Source organism: Mus caroli, chromosome 2, assembly GCF_900094665.2.
Source record: "Mus caroli chromosome 2, CAROLI_EIJ_v1.1, whole genome shotgun sequence".
Classification (NCBI taxonomy): Eukaryota; Metazoa; Chordata; class Mammalia; order Rodentia; family Muridae; genus Mus; species Mus caroli.
This window is the reverse complement of record NC_034571.1, coordinates 7,817,910-7,826,704: the sequence shown is the minus strand read 5'-3', so window position 1 is coordinate 7,826,704 and position 8,795 is coordinate 7,817,910. Positions and strand designations below refer to the sequence as shown.

The 8,795-nt window shown below is 43.0% G+C and overlaps 1 long non-coding RNA gene across 1 annotated transcript; it reads right to left on the bottom strand.

Annotated features, from left to right (window-relative positions):
• Nucleotides 1–514: 514 nt before the first annotated feature.
• LOC110307881 lies at nucleotides 515–5,149 on the bottom strand. The gene is made up of 4 exons (XR_002379477.1): nucleotides 4,812–5,149; nucleotides 3,187–3,349; nucleotides 2,111–2,266; nucleotides 515–1,512 (listed from the first exon to the last, which is right to left on the bottom strand). It is a non-coding gene; the product is annotated as an uncharacterized LOC110307881 (long non-coding RNA).
• Between the last annotated feature and the right edge of the window lie 3,646 nt (nucleotides 5,150–8,795).

Here is an 8,795-nt window from a genome sequence, read left to right as displayed (position 1 = left end):
GGCTAAACGTAAAAAGGATAGAGTTCTGCAAACCCTTCGAAGGTGCTCTCTCAATGACCTAAAACCTCTCAGCAGGCTCTGTGGTATTTGTGGTAGAGAAGACTCTACCTCCCATGGTGTATACCTCCTGACAACAGTATCATAAGCTAGGGAGTAATCTTTAACACATGGGCCTTTGCCGGCATTCCACATCCAATCTAGAGCATTTCCTCAGTGTCGAGCCTTAGAATCACCTGTCTCAGACATACATTGGTCCTATGAAGACAGCAAACACATTTGTAACATTACTAGGCACATGGCCTGAGAATACATTGCCTCTAAATGGAATATAGGGTGTCTGGGTATGGAAATGGTGGGCTGAGGGATGCTCATATGGTCTATGGGGCCATGCTATAACAAGATGACTGGAAGGCACAATGTGTGAAACGAAGTAACTTCAATGTGAGCTGATTTTGAAAGTGATTATATCTGGCACTGGAGGTTGAGGTAAGACAAGAGTGAGAAGAACTCAATTGGCATTTGAGTGGGCTTTATTTTATTTTAAGACCAGGAAAAGAGATATTTATTACTACAAGTGCAATTTTATTCAGTGTACTGAACGTATGTTAAAAAAAAACCAACCAACCAACCAACCAACCAACCAACCAACCAACCAACCAAATGACTACCCCCAAAACAAAAACACCCCTGCCAAAAACAAAACAAAACAAAACAAAAATTCTTTAAATATATGCAAGTGAGGCCACTTTACTGGAGATGGCCATATTGACTGGATGTGATCTTCACACCCTGTACACATCTGCAATGTATGGGTACCCAGTATTTCAGAGGTGGAAGCAAGCATATCATGAGCTCTAACTGAGGCTACCTAGTGAGACCCTGTCTAAACAACAAATAAACAACAAACAAACAAACAAACAAACAAGGCATCTTTGGCCAAATTATACCTGTGTTCCCCCTATTACTTGGTCCCATTCCACTGCCACCTATCTGCACTGTGGCTCAGTGGTGGGATCCATAGCAGCTCTCTTGCCCAGTCCCCAGTCAGAGCTCAGTGGCTGCTCTGGCCACTACTGTGCTTTAGGAAAGGAACAATTTCAAGCACAATGCCTTTAAGGAACTCCCACTTCATAGTTCAAAGATGTAGAGCCCACGGAGCTCATTTGAGGAGAGGGAAGGCATTGTAGGACTATACTGAGTTCAATGGCAGAGAACACTTTATATAGTTCCAGTGAGTGTGGTTCCTAAGGCTTCTAGAGCCCAGAGCTGCTCCTACAACCTGCTTGTCTCTGTTGTTCAGATGGAGCTTTCTCCTAAGTCTTCTTTTGAAGAAAATGCTGCAAGCTGAGGAAACAGATTCAGAGGGAGGGAAGGTGGGCCCATCAGTGTCAAATGATAGAGAGACAGAGATGACAAGAATCTAGGTTCTAGGTGGTCCAAATAGCACGACTGAGTACCTTTTCGTGATCTGCCTCAGCTCCCTTCCTACCACATCTTCATCTGTGGAACATCCTGGGGGAAAGAATGCCAACACCAATACAGAATATGCTTTTAATAAACTGTTTTACTATTGGCACTGAAGCCTTTGACCTTCCTGTTAGTTGTCTAAGACATAGCAACATATAATGGCATAATTGCCTATTCACTGGGTAGATCACTGTAGATGATCCTCCCAGACCAGTTTCACAAGCATCATCAGAATTTAAAAGTTTCATATTAACTTTGTGTTTGGAAATCCATTCATCTATCCATCCACCCATTCACCTGTTACCCATCCATCAATCCCTTTAGGCATCCATCCATTCATTATCCTTTCAACCAATCATTCATCCATTCAATCATCCATTATTCTATTCATCCATCCATCCACATAACCATCTACTCATTGATTCATCTATCTACCCATCACCCATCCATCCATCCACCCATCCATCTGCCCATCATTCATCTATCTACCCATCACCCATCCATCCATCCACCCATCCATCTGTCCATCATTCATCTATCTACCCATCACCTGTACATCCAACTAACCACTAATCCAACCAACAACCTGTCTTTCTACCCATCCACCCACCATTTTTTAATCATTTAACCATCTGACACACACCTGCTGAGCTTCTTTGTGTAGTATAGTGGAGAAAGAGTGGGATGACAGCAGTGAACAGAGTAGGCAGGGACTGTTTACAGGCTCTGAGATTTGCACCCTCATAGCCACTGATAAGTAAGAAACTCTTGATTCATGGTCAGTCCTTACTAAGGTAAACTGAAAGTATAAGAGAGACACTAGGTTCGCAGGTTTACTTATAGTACATATACAGTAAAGAACAATATCTCATTGATCATTTGTAATATCAACTATACGTTGAACCAATGATATTTTGGATATATTGGGGTAGGTAAAATGTATTATTAAGCTTAATTTTATTCTCTTCTTTACTATTTATTTATTTTTAATTAAATATTTTTATTGAGTCTTTGTGAATTTTACATCATGCACCCCAATTCCACTCATCTTGCAGTCCTTTCATATCTGCCCTTGTAACACATGCCCCCTCCCAATAAAATAGACAAAAACCAACCAACCAAAAACCTATCTCCCCGTGTAAGCTGTGGTGTGTCACAATGTGTCCCACAAAGGGACACATTTCCCATATAATTTTACTTGCAAACATTCATTAGAATGAGTTACAGGTCTGGTTCGAGGCCTTTGGCTTTTGCCACACTATCAATACTGGTTCCTCACTGGGACTCTTCTGGGACATCCCTTTGCTTCACTGAGTCATGGAGATCCTGCAGCTTTGGATCTGCATGGCTGGCCCTTTTACATGCTCTAGCAGTTCATAGATGGGATAGGTATTGGACTCAACTCAAATCCCTGACTCTGGGTCTGGGGATGCTGCGTTGGTCAGCCTGCCAGCTCTCCCATGCCACTGCCACCAGGGCCAGCTCTACTGTGCTGCCCAGGAGAGGTGCAGGGCAGTTCTCCAGAGTATTGCAGCAGGTGAGGGGCAGGTCTTAACTTTTTAAAAGCACACTTTGCATTATATATTTGAATGCATTATATTTCCTGAATGAGGCAGTTTTGTAAAGGAGTATTCTGAATGAATGGATGAGTTGTGAGTGATTCTAGGGAAAAAATAAAAGGTGCTGCTGAGATTACTGAGTCAAGAGCACAGGACATACCTTCATCTTCCCTACATGCCACGGATGGACTCAGTCAGTCCTACAACCCGTGGGGAACCATGATACCGGTACAGGTGAGCAAGGAGTTGGCAGGTGACAAAACAGACACGGACACCAGAGAGAGTGCTGCATCTGATTGTAATGTCTCAAAGCGAGCACCAGACTTATATTACAGAAGAAAAACAAGAAAGCTAGGGGATACATCAGCCAAGGAACATCGAGATGCATAATGGTTCTTTACACAAAACAAAGAAAATGCATACATAAAAAGATGACAGGGAGCCAGGCAGTATTTACAACTAAGATAGGAACAACCCTATCTAAAATCAGTTATTCACAGGAGCCAGGTGAAAGGTCTGATGCATTGCTAATCTATTGTTAAACCCACCACCAGGGGTCCCTTAGTAAATACCTAATTATGCTATTCCTCTGGGCCTAGTGAAAAACATGCACCAGGGGAATTCTGTACTACAACCCTTTCATGAATAATACAATACTTCAGTTTCTCCTAAAACCACAAAACACCTTCTTTCTACTATTATGTAATGTAGGCTGCCATTTATGTCTGTCATGAGAATTCTAAGTATACTTTGCTAAGCTTGCCCTGAGATTTCTAGCCCCTATCCAGTAAAATACTTCAAGAAAGCATGCAAGATCCCCCACACTATTGCAGGGACAAATTTGGAGCATTCATGCTATGGGAATGCCAAGGTTCCAGGATGCTACGTTTCCATGAAACGTCCAAGCTTTTGGGCCTGCCACAGTCTTCACTGGAGTGGGTGTAGCACCTACACAGTTGGGAAGAATGTGTGAGAAAAAGTACATGTTCCAGTAAGTGTCTGATCTTTGTCTTGTTTGGGGGTGCATTATTTTAATAAGCAGCGATTTAAATTATGATGCTATTTTAGGCTATACAGTATTCATTCATTTTCTTTGGTCATGGTTAATTGTTGCTTCATTGGTGGTGATGAAGATGTCAGCCCTGATGTTAATGAAGGTCAAACTGCATTGTGTGGAGAAGTTGTAAATGATGTGTGTTTGTGCAAGCGCGCGCGCGCGTGCATGGAGAGACCCAAGGAAGATGCCAGCTTTCTTCCTGTATTGCTCTCCTTCCTGTTCTCTTGAGATAGGGTCTCTAACTGAGAGAGAAGCTTACCATTCACTTAGGCTGACTGACAGGCAAGCTCCCAGGAACTCTGCTGCAGTTTTCTATTGCCTGGATGATAGGTGTGAGCAGCCATCCTGCTCTTTTATGGATGCTGTATAGGCATAAACACTTGAGCTCAGAACTCCCAGTACTCACAAAAAAGCCAGGTACAGTGTGTTTGCAGCCCCAGCAATGAACTAGGTCAGAGACAGACAAATTATAGGGGCTACTGGCCAGCTAAGTTTACATGAAGGAATAAGCTTCAGGTTCACTGAGAGACCTTGCCTCAAAATTAAGTGGAGAGTGATCGAGATCACGTGGTTACCTCTGACTCCTACGTGCACATATATGGGTTATCAAACTTGTATACATATGCACACACATGGACATACACTCTTACACACACAAACACACACACACACACACACACACACACACACACACACACACACCTCAAAAATATCTAAGTAGGACTCACCCTTTTTTCCTGCATCCTTGTTATTACTGGGATCTGCTATGCTCTAGGCACTTGGTGTGGTGCTGGGGTTCAATGGGCAAGTGAAATCAAAGAAGTCTCTGTACCCCTACAGCTGGTAGACATGAATCACACCACTTGAAAGTCTTTGGCTACACAGAGGACTTCTAAGGTCCCTTGTGGCTCTCTGAAATTAAATATTTCTTTTTCTTCTCTGGTGCTTGTTCTTGTCAAAGACGAGAATCATCCGCTCCTTGCATCCAAGGACCCAGAACAGCAAGAATCTGCCTGTCAGGATGTAGAGAGTATCCTTGTCCTGGCTTTGGTCAACAATACTGCCTGAAGTAGAAGTCGCTCTGGGATCCTCCCACTTTCTCCCTCTCCTCACCTCACCGCCCTCCCTCCCTCACACCAATTTTTTGTGGTTACTGAGTCGCGCTTGTTCTTCACTGAGCCTCCACTAAGCTTGTTGCTGCCTGTGCTAAACTGGATTTCTCTTGGCTCTAGTCCCAGCCTCTTCTCTGAACTTTCTGGCCATTAGCCTGGTACTGACTGGTACTAGCCTCATGGCATAGCTACATTCCCCAGAATGGCTGGAGTGGACTTCTTTGACTAATCCTATTCTGCCCCTGTCTCATCTACTGAGGCACCTTCCAGGCCTCTGTGGTGGAAAGTCTGCACGGCGTGGGGGTGCACTCATTTACTCAGTCAGAAGCAAGCAACGCTGTGTACCTGGCATTGACTCTGCAGTGACAGCCCTAGAACTCACTTCTTCCTCAGGAAGAAAGCATCAAGGACAGCCCTCCCCCCGCCCCCCCCCCCCCCCCCGCATGTGGCTTCCTGTATCTGCCATGAAGCACCGGAGACATTTAAAAGGAGGAAAGGCTTTATTTTAGTCATGGTCCCAGAACTTTCATCCCTGAGCTGCTTGACCGGTTGCCTCTGTGGTGGGTTCAAATGCCATGGCGGGAGTATGTAGTGGAGCAGAGCTGTTCATGCTACTCACGGAGGCCAGGGGAGAAAAGGAAGGGGGTGGGAAGTGGGCCCCAATATCTGCCTAAAGACCTGTACCCAATGATATAGTTCTATTACTTCCAGATGCTGCCATGTTCCCGAGTTCCCCCATAGCGACACTGTGTAGGTCCCAGGGACTTAAAGTCACCAGGCTTGGCGTGAGGTGCTTTTGCTCTCTGATCACCTCTCTCCAGCGTGAACATTATCTATTAGGGTATGGGAAGGAATGAAAATAAATATTTATGCTAACTATACCATCCTTACCTAAGCCTTTGCTAAAAATACTAAATAATCCACATTTTCTCCCACCATAAAAAGATTACCTTTCTCATCTACTACATTTTTATATTCACTGGGCTGTAGTTTGGAATTCTTTGTCTAAAAGTCTAACTTGTCAAGGTCATGTTTATTGTATTATAACACCTTTCCCAAAACTGATAGCTCCCAAGTATCTGTGACTCCAGTTCCAAGTGATGTGGCACCGTCACACAGACATAAACGACGGCAAAACACCAACGTTCATAAAATAAAAGTAAAACCCTAAGTTTAAAAATAATTAAAATTATTGTTGATACATTGTATGCACACACACACATATATAATATAATATAATATAATATAATAAATATAATATAATATAATATAATATAATATAATATAATATAATATAATATAATACAATATATATTAGCATAAACACACATCATTTCTCCCATCCACTAATACAAAGTCACTGTCTTCAATGAGTATATGGAGCAGAGGACCCCATGGAGTCAAGGGGCTTTGATTTTTGTCATTGTTGTTGTATTAGGTTGGTTCCTATTTGGTTATTAGTTTCTATTATCTTTTGGCAGTTATATGGAAAATAAATGTTTAAGAATAATCTACAAAAATATTTAAAGTGAGAGGAACCCATCTAATAAAAAACCAGCAACAAACAAAGGCCCCTTGCCTCCCTGAGGACGCTCATTGGAGAGTCAGTGACTCCGTGTTAGAGGCTGGGTGTTTATGCTAATATCTTTTCATCATGCACTCTGCTTCTAAATACTTAGAACTTGTGATTTAATCAGGTTTGATTTCCTTGGCTGTTAGATCTTTACATTTTTCGGTTGTTGGGTAGATTTTTTTTGGTGGTGTTGTTTTTTGAGACAGGATCTTACGTAGGCCTGGCAAAGCTGGATGGAGCTAACTAGGCAGACCAGGCTGTCCACTGACTCACAGAGACCTGCCTCCCAAGTGCTAGCATTAATGACGCATGCCATCACGCCTGGCTACATTTCTCTTCTTAGTATAAATTTTGGCAGTGCTTTATTGTCAAATAGGAAACCCTTTGTGGGCACATAATTTACTGACCCCTGGTGCTGTGGGGTGAATTCATCCATGGACAATCCCTATATGAATGAATGTGGCTGCATTTCAACAAAACTTTATTTCTAAACATGAGTAGTGGGCCGGGTGGTGTACCTGAAGTGTAATTTATTGATTCCCGAATTTGGGGATGTTTCGTAGAAAAACAATCTATGGGTGAGAGCTATGGCTCAGTGGGTAAGGGTGTCTACGGAGAAGCCAGGCAACTTGAGTTCAATCCTTGGGATCCACATAGTGGAGGAGGAGAACCGGATCCTGAAAGTTGTTCTCTGACATCTTTAACATCTCTATAGCAAGTATACGTACAGACATACGCACATATACATGTACATGTACATACACATACACATACAGATAGATACACAGAGCCAGACACACACACACACACACACACACACACACACACACACACACACTAAATAAGGGCAATAATTCTTTTTAAAAAGTGAAACAATCCATTAATATAAAAATGAAGGAGAAAGCGTGGGTCTTGAGTCAGTTGTTCTACGGAAACATCCCTGAATGAGCAGTCTAGGGATTATTTGGGAACAGCTCATTCCCTCATAACTTTTAGTAGGCATCCAACCACCCTATCTGTGTTCAAGTCTCCCCTCTTAGGTTGTAGATCTTTATGAAGAGCCTATGTTTTGTCTGTTTCTGAGGCTTTCTGGTGTAGTGTAGACTAAATCGATTACATCATTTAGTAAGCACATGAAGCTGTGGGGGTAGATGATTTCTAAGGACACACAAGAGAAGAAATCCGCTCCTGTTATCATGCTAGCGCTAGCTGCCGAGTCCTGACTGGTGTGTCCGTGGTTCTCCTTTCAGCCTATCTCTTATCTTCCCTGATAAGTGGGGTTTAGCCTGAGTTGCTACTTTGCTCTGTGGTGCTCTAAGCTTTCATTGTCTGTAGTGTGGAGGGCCGGTCTGTGCTGAGAGGCGGGATGTGTTTCTGTGGTTTGCCTGCTGATTTGCTGATTCATGGGACACGCATCGCACCATGGCTGGCGTGAGCCCTTGACCTGGGTCACTCATTTTTCTACTCCTCTACTTCTTTCCTAAAAAATAGGAAAATAATCAAAATGTTTTCCCCCTCTGTGGGAAAGTCTCCCTTCGCCTTTAATAATCAGCGTTCTGTTTATCAGCTTCCACCAGCAGTGCTTTGAGTCCTTCTGACTGTGAACCATCAGGGGGACACTCGCAGTGATATATACCATGGGAATCTGCTTAGGTGCACACTGTAAGTATATGAATCCAACTGCTGGGCCAGAGAAACATGCAGGGTCACCTGCTGAACTGGATAAACACGGGAAGACTCCAACTGGGAAAAGAGTGTTACAGTTGCAAATCCAGGAAGAAAAACAACAATAAAAACATGTTGCTACCAGAAGCAGGGTGACTTTAAAAGCTATTTTCTTTCAAATACCAAATACCAAGTGTGTTGGACTAGTTATGGTCGAGAGGCAAAGTTGTGTTATTTGTTCCAAATACTTTTCTGCTCTCTCCTGCCTTCCTTTCTTCTCCTCTCTCTTTCCTTCCCTTATTTCCTTCTCCTTCCTTCCTTCCTTCCTTCCTTCCTTCCTTCCTTCCTTCCTTCCTTCCTTC